Raw genomic sequence first — 12,038 nt, 5'->3', positions numbered from 1 at the left:
TGAATATAAGGTGTCCATAGGTACGTGGATTTATCTCTGGGCTTTCTATTTTGTTCCTTTGATCTATATTTCTGTCTTTGTGCCAGTACCATACTGTCTTGATGACTGTGACTTTGTAGTAGAGCCTGAAGTCAGGCAGGTTTGTTCCTCCATTTTCATTCTTCTTTCTCAAGATTGCCTTGGCTATTCGAGGTTTTTTGTATTTCCATACAAGTTCTGAAATTATTTGTTCTAGTCCTGTGAAGAATACCATTAGTAGCTTGATAGGGATTGCACTGAATCTATAGATTGCTTTGGGTAGTATACTTACTTTCACAATATTGATTCTTCCAATCCATGAACATGGTATATTTCTTCATCTATTTGTGTCCTCTTTGATTTCTTTCATCAGTGTTTTATAGTTTTCTATATATAGGTCTTTTGTTTCTTTAGGTAGATATACTCCTAAGTATTTTATTCTTTTGTTGCAATGGTAAATGGTATTGTTTCCTTAATTTCTCTTTCTGTTTTCTCATTGTTAGTGTATAGGAATGCAAGGGATTTCTGTGTGTTAATTTTATATCCTGCAACTTTACCGTATTCATTGATTAGCTCTAGTAATTTTCCGGTAGAGCCTTTAGGGTTTTCTATGTAGAGGATCATGTTGTCTGTAGACAGTGAGAGTTTCACTTCTTCTTTTCCTATCTGTATTCCTTTTATTTATTTTTCTGCTCTGATTGCTGTAGCCAACACTTCCAGAACTATGTTGAATAGTAGTGGTGAGAGTGGGCACCCTTGTCTTGTTCCTGACTTTAGGGGAAATCCTTTCAATTTTTCACCATTGAGGATAATGTTTGCTGTGGGTTTGTCATATATAGCTTTTATTATGTTGAGGTATGTTCCTTCTATTCCTGCTTTCTGGAGAGTTTTTTTTTTTTTTTTTTTTTTTATCATAAATGGATGTTGAATTTTGTAAAGGCTTTTTCTGCATCTATTGAGATAATAATATGGTTTTTATCTTTCAATTTGTTAATGTGGTGTATTACGTTGACTGATTTGCAGATATTAAAGAACCCTTGAATTCCTGGGATAAAGCCCACTTGGTCATGATGCATGATCTTTTTAATATGTTGTTGCATTCTCTTTGCTAGAATTTTGTTGGAGATTTTTGCGTCTGTGTTCATCAGTGATATTGGCCTGTAGTTTTCTTTTCTTTTCTTTTTTTTTTTTGTGACATCTTTGTCTGGTTTTGGTATTAGGGTGATGATAGCCTCATAAAATGAGTTTGGAAGTTTACCTTCTTCTGCAGTTTTCTGGAAGAGTTTGAGTAAGATAGGTGTTAGCTCTTCTCTAAATTTTTGGTAGAATTCAGCTGTGAAGCCATCTGGTCCTGGGCTTTTGTTTGCTGGAAGATTTCTGATTACAGTTTTGATTTCCGTGCTTGTGATGGGTCTGTTAAGATCTTCTATTTCTTCCTGGGTCAGTATTGGAAAGTTATACTTTTCTAAGAATTTGTCAATTTCTTCCAAGTTGTCCATTTTATTGCCATATAGCTACTGGTAGTAGTCTCTTATGATCCTTTGTATTTCAGTGTTGTCTGTTGTGATGTCTCCATTTTCTTTTCTAATTTTATTGATTTGGTTCTTCTCCCTTTGTTTCTTGATGAGTCTGGCTAATGGTTTATCAGTTTTGTTTACCTTTTCAAAAAACCAGCTTTTAGCTTTGTTGATTTTTGTTATGGTCTCTTTTGTTTCTTTTCCATTTATTTCTGCCCTAATTTTTGAGATTTCTTTCCTTCTGCTAACCCTGGGGTTCTTAATTTCTTCCTTCTCTAGTTGCTTTAGGTGTAGAGTTAGGTTATTTATTTGACTTTTTTCTTGTTTCTTGAGGTAAGCCTGTAATGCTATGAACCTTCCCCTTAGCACTGCTTTTACAGTGTCCCATAGGTTTTGGGTTGTTGTGTTTTCATTTTCATTCATTTCTATGCATATTTTGATTTCTTTTTTGATTTCTTCTATGATTTGTTGGTTATTCAGAAGTGTGTTATTTAGCCTTCATATGTTTGAATTTTTAATAGTTTTTTTTTTTTTTTTTTCTGTAATTGAGATCTAATCTTACTGCATTGTGGTCAGAAAAAATGACTGGAATGATTTCAATGTTTTTGAATTTACCAAGGCTAGATTTATGGCCCAGGATGTGATCTATTCTGGAGAAGGTTCCATGTGCACTTGAGAAAAAGGTGAAATTGATTATTTTGGGGTGAAATGTCCTATAGATATCAATTATGTCTAGCTGGTCCATTGTGTCATTTAAAGTTTGTGTTTCCTTGTTAATTTTCCATTTAGTTGATCTATCCACTAAGTGGTGTGGGGTGTGAGTGAGGCATTAAAGTCACCCACTATTATTGTGTTATTGTTAATTTCCCCTTTCATACTTGTTAGCAATTGCCTTACATATTGCGGGGGAGCACCGATTTAATGCCTGGTTGAGGAGCGAAGATCTTGCATGCTGCTTGACATGGCCAAAAAGAAAAAAACTTTACTTGAGAGCATTTAAGAAGATCTCAGTAAGTGGAGATGGGAATTGTATTTCTGGTTGGGAAGGTTTAACACTGTAAAGCTGTCACATCAGTCCCAAATTAATAAATTCAGTGCCCTTCAAATTTTTATGAAATTTGAAAAGTGATTCTCAAATACACAAGATAAAAGAAAAATGGAGAAAAATGAGATGGAGCTTGACTTCTCCAATATCAAAGTATTCTATAAAGCTATAGTAATTAAAGTAAATATACTCTTAGCTTCTGTAATGTATAAAGAGAATAATTGAATAGGAAATCTCCAGACTAATAAATGAATTGGAATTTGGCTTATAATATAAATTATATTTCTAACCAAAGAAGGAAGAATGAATCATCAATGGTGCTAGAACAATTTGGAAAAATTTAGGTATCTACCCCATACTATAATAATTCCAAGTGATTAAGAAACTTCAACTTTAAAAACAAAATTGCATGATTATTAGAAGGAAAGTTAGTCTTCTTAAGCAACACACAAAATATAGAATCTGTAAAGGAAAAAATTAGCACTTTTTCCCATAAAAATACAAAGTTCTCCTCAATCAAAGACATTATTTAAAAAGTTAAAAATAAAACACAAATGATAGACTGAGATGAAGATGTTTGTCAAACATGCAATTAACAAATAGTATCCACAACATAAAAATGTCCTACCCACAAGTACAAAAAAAGAGAACAACCTAATTGAAAAATGGGGAAAGAATGTGAATAAGCCATTAACAGCAAAAAATATAAATGGTCCCCACAAACATAAAAAGATGGTCAGTCTTGCTTCTCATGAGGGAAATGCAAAGAAAAACATTCGAGTGTTATTTTTTACTCAGTAGATTGGGAAATATTTACAGCTTGGTAATATCCAGCATTATCAATTATGTGGGAAACTAAGTGCCATCAGACAGTTTTGGTAGAAATGTAAATTGGCAATGTCTTTTTAGCACTATTTGTCTACATTTAAAATGAGTCTTTAATTCAGTAATCCACTTCTAGGATTCTATGTTGAAGAAATATTTGCACACGCAAGCAGATGTTAAAAAAATTCCTTTGTATCACTTTGATAAAAAATTAAATACATTTAAATGTCCATCAGTAGAAATGTGATAAATTATGAGATATCACTATCATGTGCACTTATTAAAAAGCAAAAGATATTTATTTCTCAGTCAAAAGAAATGCTACTGAATACGGATATATTGTAAACTCATTAAAAAAGCCAACAAAGTCAAAGATATATATGGCTACATGTCATGTGCTTAAATTTATGCCAATGTATAGAGAAAGGACTAGAGAGTTACAGACCGAATTGCTGACTTTGGGTTGTCCTTTGGAAGAGGAGTTTGGTTAGAATTTTTGAGAAGACAGTTGGTTTTATTGTTACCAGGCTCAAAGGTATTAAAGAATTAATTAAAGAATTAAAAAGCTGTCATAGAAAAAGAGACACAGATGTATAGAACAGACTTTTGGACTCTATGGGAGGAAGTGAGGGTGGGATGATCTGAGAGAAGAGCATCGAAACATGTATATTATCAAGCGTGAAACAGATCGCTAGTCCAGGTTGGATGCATGAAGCAAGTGCTCGGGACTGGTGCACTGGGATGACCCAGAGGGATGGGATGGGGAGGAAGGTGGGAGGGGGGATCAGGATGGGGAACACATGTAAATCCATGGCTGATTCATGTCAGTGTTTGGCAAAAACCACTACAATATTGTAAAGTAATTAGCCTCCAACTAATAAAAATAAATGAAAATAAAATAAAATAAAATTTGAATTAAAAAATTAATTGGGAAAAAAATAAAATTAGAAAACCAAACAATAAAAATAATAATAATAAAAAAAAATAAAAGCTGTCATAACTTTTGGTTAGGTAATCAATAAAGCAACCTCCTTGTTTCTCCTGGATTTTCTCCTGGATTTACCTCTGAATTCCTTCAGTGGATGCTACAGACAAGGGATCTGAAAGGACATGCTACTTTTGGAATTGTCTCCTCATCTTGGACAGGTTAGCTTTGGGGATTCTCATGTTTTGGTTCGTTTATTCATGTATTTGTCATCCTTTCACTTTGTAAATAGTATGTTAGTTAAGCTGGACTCGTGGAGTATTAACATTTATTTATCAGACCTAGCTTCAGTCCTATACTCTGAATGAAAATCCAGGCTGATCCTGTCATTTCACTGATCACTCAGGAAAAAAAGAAATCCTACAATCATGTGTGTCTTAAACATGGCCTCTAAAATTTAGTAATTAATTTTTCCATTCTATTGATACATAGTAATCGAACTTTGTCTAGTGTTAAATCATCACCCCTCCTGTGGTTGAGTCCTGATTCCTGCTGACCCTTCATAGTGAAAGAGGTTTTACTGTCCTTTTCTTTGCTGCCTAGCATTCCTTATCCTCCCACCACTTGCTGAGCAGGGCCTCAGCAGCGGGAGTAAGGAGAGGGAGTTAGGAAGGTCTTGCTTGACTGCTGCTGTCGTAAACTGATTTTGTTCTCCCCGGAACTTGTAAGTTCTTCTCTGGGCACCTTAGAGGCTCCCCTGCAGGGCCTCTTCACATGCAGCTGTCTTCGTGTGGACAGTGTTCCTTCTTTGGCTGCTCACTTGGCCTCTGCATCCTCCCACCGTCTTCTGACCCCTAGTAGAAACTTATTTAGACAGGTCAGAGTCCCCTCTTCAGTACTTCCAGGACAACATTCTTCTGTGAGTTTCACACAATTTGGGGGTGTCTCATACCACTGGCTTGTTCTCAGAGAGACTTGCAAGTATTTCTCTGCTCCAGTGGCTGTTAGTCAACTTCTTGCCTTCTCTGTCTCACAACTTGTAGAAACACATGCCAGGCTCTCCAGAAGCTCTTTTGGAGAGCCTCTCACCAGGATTAGTATAAGAATTGGACACTCTTCTACCCCTCCCCTGTTTGGAAGAGGGCTAAGCAGTGGGAGCCACAGACCAAAGTGGACACCATGAAATTCTCTTCCATAAAGTTCCCCTTTAGGGTACTTTAAATGATGTATCCCAAATCCCAGTGAGTCAGACCTATATGGAGACCTTGTCTCTGCCCTTTTAGTGCAAATTAAGGGTGACCATATTCTGAGTTGAGAAGTGTTGACAAAGACTTTTCTTTAACTGTTTAATTCTTGGTCTGCATCTTCTGTTGAAATTTCCTTTCTGTTGTATCTTGGTGCCTCAGTAGAAATTTTCAAATCAACATCTTATTTCTATTTGTTTGTTTATTGACTTGCAAACAATTACTGAATACCTTTATATGCCAGATATAGCTACAGCAATGAATCATTTGCGGACTTTAACTTTTGCAAGCAAGGGAGCAAACAAATGTAAAGGATAGTTTATTTTCAGTCTGCTTAAGGACCCAAGATCAGAAATGTCATTTGTTCTCCTTTTCCCTTACTGCTGGTTTCTCTTGTTTTCTTGGAGCAGATGCTTTTGTACCACAAAATGAATTTGGATTGACCTTGATAAAAACATTCACTCCTAGACAAAGAAAGAAATGAAGTGACATCTTCTTTGTTACACATGCTAAGCTTGAGAATCATGAGTAAAAATTTTATTGATTCAACAGTAGCACCTATAGTGTGAATTTTAGAGCAAGAAAAACATTCCTTTGAACCCTAGTTTCACTAACAGACAACTTTCTTAATCTGAATTTTATCAGTAAAGTGGTATGATGCATCATTTTATGTGTCAACTTGACTGGGCCAGGAGTAACCAGACATTTGGTCAAACATTACTCTGGGCATGACTGTGAGGGTGTTTCTGGATGAGATTAACATTTCAATCTGTAGACAGTAAAGCAGATTGCTCTCCCTATTGTGGGTGGGTCTCATCTAGTCAGTTGAAGGCCTGAATAGAACAAAAAGGCTAAACCTCAAGAGAAAAAGAGAATTCCTTCTGCCAGAGAGCCTTTGAATTGGGTCATTAATTTTTTCCTGACTTCATGCTTGAATCATTGCCTGTTCCCAAGTCTCAAGCCTCCCACCCTTTGGACTAGAACTGTACCATCAGATCTCCTGTGTTACTTACTGACTGTAGATCTTGGACTTCTCAACCTCAAAATCACATGAGCCATTATAATTTTATATATTAATATATGTATATATGGAGAAGGAAATGGTAATCCACTCCAGTATTCTTGCCTGGAAAATCCCATGTGTGGAGGAGCCTGGCAGGCTACAGTCCAGGGGGTCACAAAGAGTTGGACATGACTGAGCCACTTCACTTCACATATGTATATATATGCTGATGATTTTAAAAATATATGTATGCTGTTGATTCTCTTTCTCTGGAGACCCCTGACTCCAGAGAATACAAATGGGAATAAAATATTTTTTACCTCATAATTTTGTCATGATAATTAAATGAAAGCAAAGTTTACCATGCCCAGCTCAGAAGATGGCATAAAGAAGATGATGCAATATTACCTCCCCTTCATATTTTAGCAGTTATGACCTAGACAACCAGATGGAAATCACAGAATTGTTATTTATTGATTATCCACAATGTATTAAACTAAATGCTTTACATTCTCTATCTCATTTCATCTTAATCAGAACACTTCTTTCCTGGTCAAGGGAACTGAGATTTGTATCAGTTAATTCATCCAGCATCACATATTTGGCAAACTGTGGAACCAGAAAAAGAACCTGTGTCCAAGACTACACTCCCCACTACACACAGTACAATACTTCTTCCCTACAGTCAACTATATGCTTAGAGAGTATTCCCTGGAGGAAATACTAGCTAGCTTCCTAGCTAGACTAGTGGCCCTGACTTCTCACTTTAAGGAGGAGTACAATTATGCCTTTAACCAAAACAAAACATATACTTAAGAGAATAATAGGAAAACGTTTGTATCTTGTGCCCAGGAGAAGCTCACAATGAAGAAATCATCATAAACCAAAAGCCTACACTTCCTTCAAAACCTATTCAGTTTACAGCTTTTCTCACCTATTCTATTGCCCTGTCCTCATCTTGTTCCCAAATCTCCATGGTAGGTAGATTTTGAACCAGTCTCATCCTTGATTGCACATCTTCATTTGTTCAGCAGTGTTTACAAATATATGTGGCTCACCTTGCACCTCTAGAGGGGATGCTCCTTGAGACCAGTGGCTGCCTCCTCCTAGTTCAGGGCCAGCATCCAAGAACACAAGGCCTGCATGAGATTTACTGTTCCTTGTGCTTAGTATCCAGTACCTGGAAGCTCTGAAAGGCCTGGTGTAGTGGCTCTCCCACCTCCTAGGTCCCTGGTTCCTGTCCACATGTTATAATAATGACAATGACAGCAGCTACCTGTCCTGTGCCAGTCACTGCCAGACACTGACAGTTTGTCAGTTTACACTCAGGGTTGTGATGAGTGGAACAGAGAAAAACAAAATAGAAGCAACATCAAGTGAATACATAAGTGAATAGAAAGCTAACAAACTTCTGATCTGCTAGGAAGAACATTAAAAGGTTATGAGAGAGAATAATGGGCTGTGGAGGATACTTTACATCAATAACAGGGACAGGACACAAAAGGCAGTGACATTTAACCTGAAATTGGAGTCAGCTGAGAAGGAGTCAGCTACTCACAGGGTGAGGAAAAAGATTCTAGACAGTAGATCATAATCCCTGAGGTGGAAAGGAGTTGACCTAAGGGAATTCTCAGGGAACTGAGAGAAAACCATTGAGTGTGGGACACAGTACGAAGGGAGAGAATGTCAGGAGGTGAGGTAATAGGTAGGTATGAGTCAAGTCAAGCAGGACCTTGGAAACCATAGTACAGAGTTTGGATTTGTTATAGGTCTAAGGGGAAACCCCTGAAAATGTCTTAGGATGGGGAATAACATGAGCCAAATTCCATTTTGAGAAGAACTTGCTTTCTTGCTGCAACATGAAGTATGGGTCAGATGGGGACAAGAGAGAAGCAGGTAGAAAATGTGACACTGGTCTAACTTGAATGAGCACGACTTGGTGGTAGTCCCAGTTATGGTGGTAGTGATGGAAATGTGGAGAAAATAGTGAATTTGTGGTATAAATTGAAAAGAGACAGTAGTATTTGTTAATGGATTACAGTGTGGGTTGAGGAAGGTGGGAGAAAGGGAGGACAGAAAGACAACTTCTTGATTTCCAGGTTTAGTAAGTGAATGAAAGATGGTGCCATTTTATTAAGTCAGCAATTTTGAGGACACAGTAAGTGGGGCAGAATTGAAGAGGAACTGGGCAATGAAGAGGTTTGTATTGAATGTATTAATTTTGATATTTTTATGAGACATATTAACAGAAATGTAAATAAGGCCATTAACTATGTTAGTCTGGACCAGTGGTTCCCAGACTTCAGTAAGCATCAGAAGTACCCACAGGGCTTGCGAAAGCAGATAGCTGGACTCACCCCCAGAATTTCTGATTAAGAAATGGTGCCTGTAAATTTGCATTTCTAACAGGTTCTCAGGTGATGCTGAAGCTTCTGGTCCATGGTTCTCACTTTGAGAACCACTGGTCCAAACAAAGGATAAATCTAGGAGTCTGGAATTCATCAACAAGAAGATAATATTTAAATCCATGGGACTAGATGAGATTGCCTAGATGAGTGAGGCTGTGCAGAGAAACAGAAGGAGGAGATTAAGGTTTGAGGAGGGGTGGAGAAGACAGACTCCATAAGTCAGGATCAGAAAAGTGGAAAGAAAATGAAGAGAGCGTGGAGTTTCAGTAACCAGAGGAGTTGAGAATTTCATGCCTCGATTGACTGAACGTAACAAATACTGTTGAGAAATAAAATAAGAAGAGGGCAGAAAAGTATTCATCAATTTATCTACATTAGAACCACTGTTAAGAGTAAGTACATTATCTCACTAAATCCTTCACAAGTCTCATCAGAGAAGTACAGTTAGCTCTACTTTATAGTTAAAGAGGCTCAGAGATTATCCAGTTTGTTAGGGCAACAAAGGACCTAAAACACAGATTTCTTTCTGCTAACATCTTAGGGAATACAAAGCTTGCAGCATCCTCTACTTGCTCCTAAAATCTACAAGGCCAGACAACCTTTGGCAAAACCTTGAGGCATTCTGCTCATTCCACTCTGAGGCACCCAGTACCCGCTGGCTGCTCCTTGTACAACTTGCAATGATGCTGCCTTCCCTCCATGACCACCTCCCTTTGGGTTAACTCACCATGTCTCTCAACTGTTTCATCTGCTTTCCATACTCAAGGCCCACCTGGACTTCGTTCCTTGGTAATGGCATCAACCTATCTGTGGCCAAATGATAACTGGGTACTAATTGATGATGTGCAGCTTTTGGTGATTTCCAGGAACTAATGGCAGATTTCAAGCTATCAGTGTGATATGAACATTGAATTCAGTTGAGAGAGCCATGGAGTTGGCTTTGTCTCGATCCACTGTTAGTTGGTTCCATCACACTGCTGAAATGATTTAAAATGTTGATTTTCATGTTGCATATTTCCCTGCTACACACAACCTTCTGAGAAAATGTTTTAACCACAAGTTGTGGGAACTTCAGGCTATCTGCCCAGCCAGTACAGGGAGATATAAGAACAGCCTTTACCCCATACCTCAGAGGCTGTCACCTGCTTCCTTTATGTCCTAACTAGCCTAGAAGCAGACGGGATGTCAGTTAAAACTGGCAATTGAATCATCTCTCCTTGGTTTCCAGAGTTCAAGAATGTTCTTTTATGAGGATTACAGGCTTGTTCTTCTTTGGTGTCAGCAGGCGTTTATGATGGCTGTAGCAGGAATGAGAATTTGGGTCTGGAATAAGCCTTGCTGTTTCTTGCCAGGCTGCAAAGGTTTATGGTGGAGACCAGACATATGTCTTGCTCACGCCCATACACTACTCTGTTTCCGGAATCAGAGGAGGAGGCCACATCCACATACAGGCAGGAATGACTGCTGAGGGCTCTGTCAAGGCACTAGGGAATTTTAACTTCCTCGTGTAGCTTCCACTTGCTCTCACTCTTTTATTCCTAAAAGCACAGGCTACAGAAGTGGTCTCCTGGGAGTTATGTGCTGTGATATTGCGATGGATGGTGTTATAATGTTACCTTGCACTTGCAGGGAAGGGACTGAGTTGGTGGGGAGCAGGAACACATGGAGGAAGCAGGGGCTTTATTGGGAAGGAGAGAGAAGCAGCCAGAGCTGGGATTTGGCACTACTGATGTGGAAGGTGGAAAAATGGCTGTGAGATGGGTTAAAAGAGGTGTTTCTTTGCAACTTGATTTTATGACTGTGTGTTTTGCAAGTGGATATGGTTAGCTTGGGAACAAAGTCTTCTAGGCTCAAGGTTTTTTTTTCAATTGGCAGATACAGGAATCTGAGAGTTATACTTTACTGCTTTTTAGGGAGCTGATCACATAGGCCTGTCTTAGCCCCTAAAGGCAGCTGGAAGGATCATGGCACTAGCAAAAGGAATTCTAGAAAGCATCTAATCATAAGCTATGAATGATTTTATACCAGCATCCCAAAGCAGTGCTTCCCTTACAGGCAAATTCTTATTTCTGGGACCAATTGTTTTACCGTATAAAAATTACACAGACGTAAACATCCATGGGTACTGGAGGTGTTTGCACGATGATACTTGAAAGTCACATACTTTCATCTAGTACTCTAGATGCAAATTTGCTCACACATGTATGTATGCAAATGTGTCAAAATAACACTAATATTTATAATAATACTTAGCAATTCTATATGCCTTTCATCTATAGATCTCCAGGTACTTTGCAAGCATTCATTAATTCTCCCAACACTCCTCTGAGGGAGGTAAATATTATTATCCTCTTCTTTACAGATGAAGCAATTGAGGCAGTTAAGTGATTTGCCTTAGGCCAGTTAGGGAGTGTGGGTGGAGGACTGGGATTAAGAGCAGAGAGTTCCTGTAGATGTCCATTAGGGCAGAAACCCGGCAGTCAAAACACGGAGGGCACTGGGGCACACAACTCACTGGACTGTTGGAAGGGTCACTTTTCCCTGAGACATGCATCTCCATGGTAGTAAAAGCTATGGGTTGTTAAACATCTACTATGTGTTCGGTGCTTTACAATATGTTATTTCTTGTCCTCATATTGAAACTAGAATTATCCCCATGGCACAGATGAGGAACTGGAATTTACAGTGGTGAAGTATCTTGTCCAAGATCACTAGCTAATAAGTGCCTGGGCTGGAATTCAAACCCAGACCTGTTTGCCTCTCAACCCGTATTCTTTCCCTAGCACATACCTCGTGCTCATCTGAAAACTTCAAGGAGTCACCTATCTATCCTCCTAAGTCTCTTCCTTTAATCTTTGATCCTTTATTTGTCCTGTCTACCACCAATTTCTTTACATTTCACTAAGCTTAGAGACTGAAGATTATATTAATAGAATGTCTGATCTGGAGAGACAAATTTCAAGCACAGGAAAGGAGAGCCTCTATAGTGAGGGGCATGCATGATAAGTCAGGAGGGAAAGCTGTAATTATTATTATTATTGCTTTACTTTGTG

The sequence above is a fragment of the Muntiacus reevesi genome, chromosome 7 (assembly GCF_963930625.1).
Source record: "Muntiacus reevesi chromosome 7, mMunRee1.1, whole genome shotgun sequence".
Classification (NCBI taxonomy): Eukaryota; Metazoa; Chordata; class Mammalia; order Artiodactyla; family Cervidae; genus Muntiacus; species Muntiacus reevesi.
Note: the sequence above shows the minus strand (reverse complement) of the source record.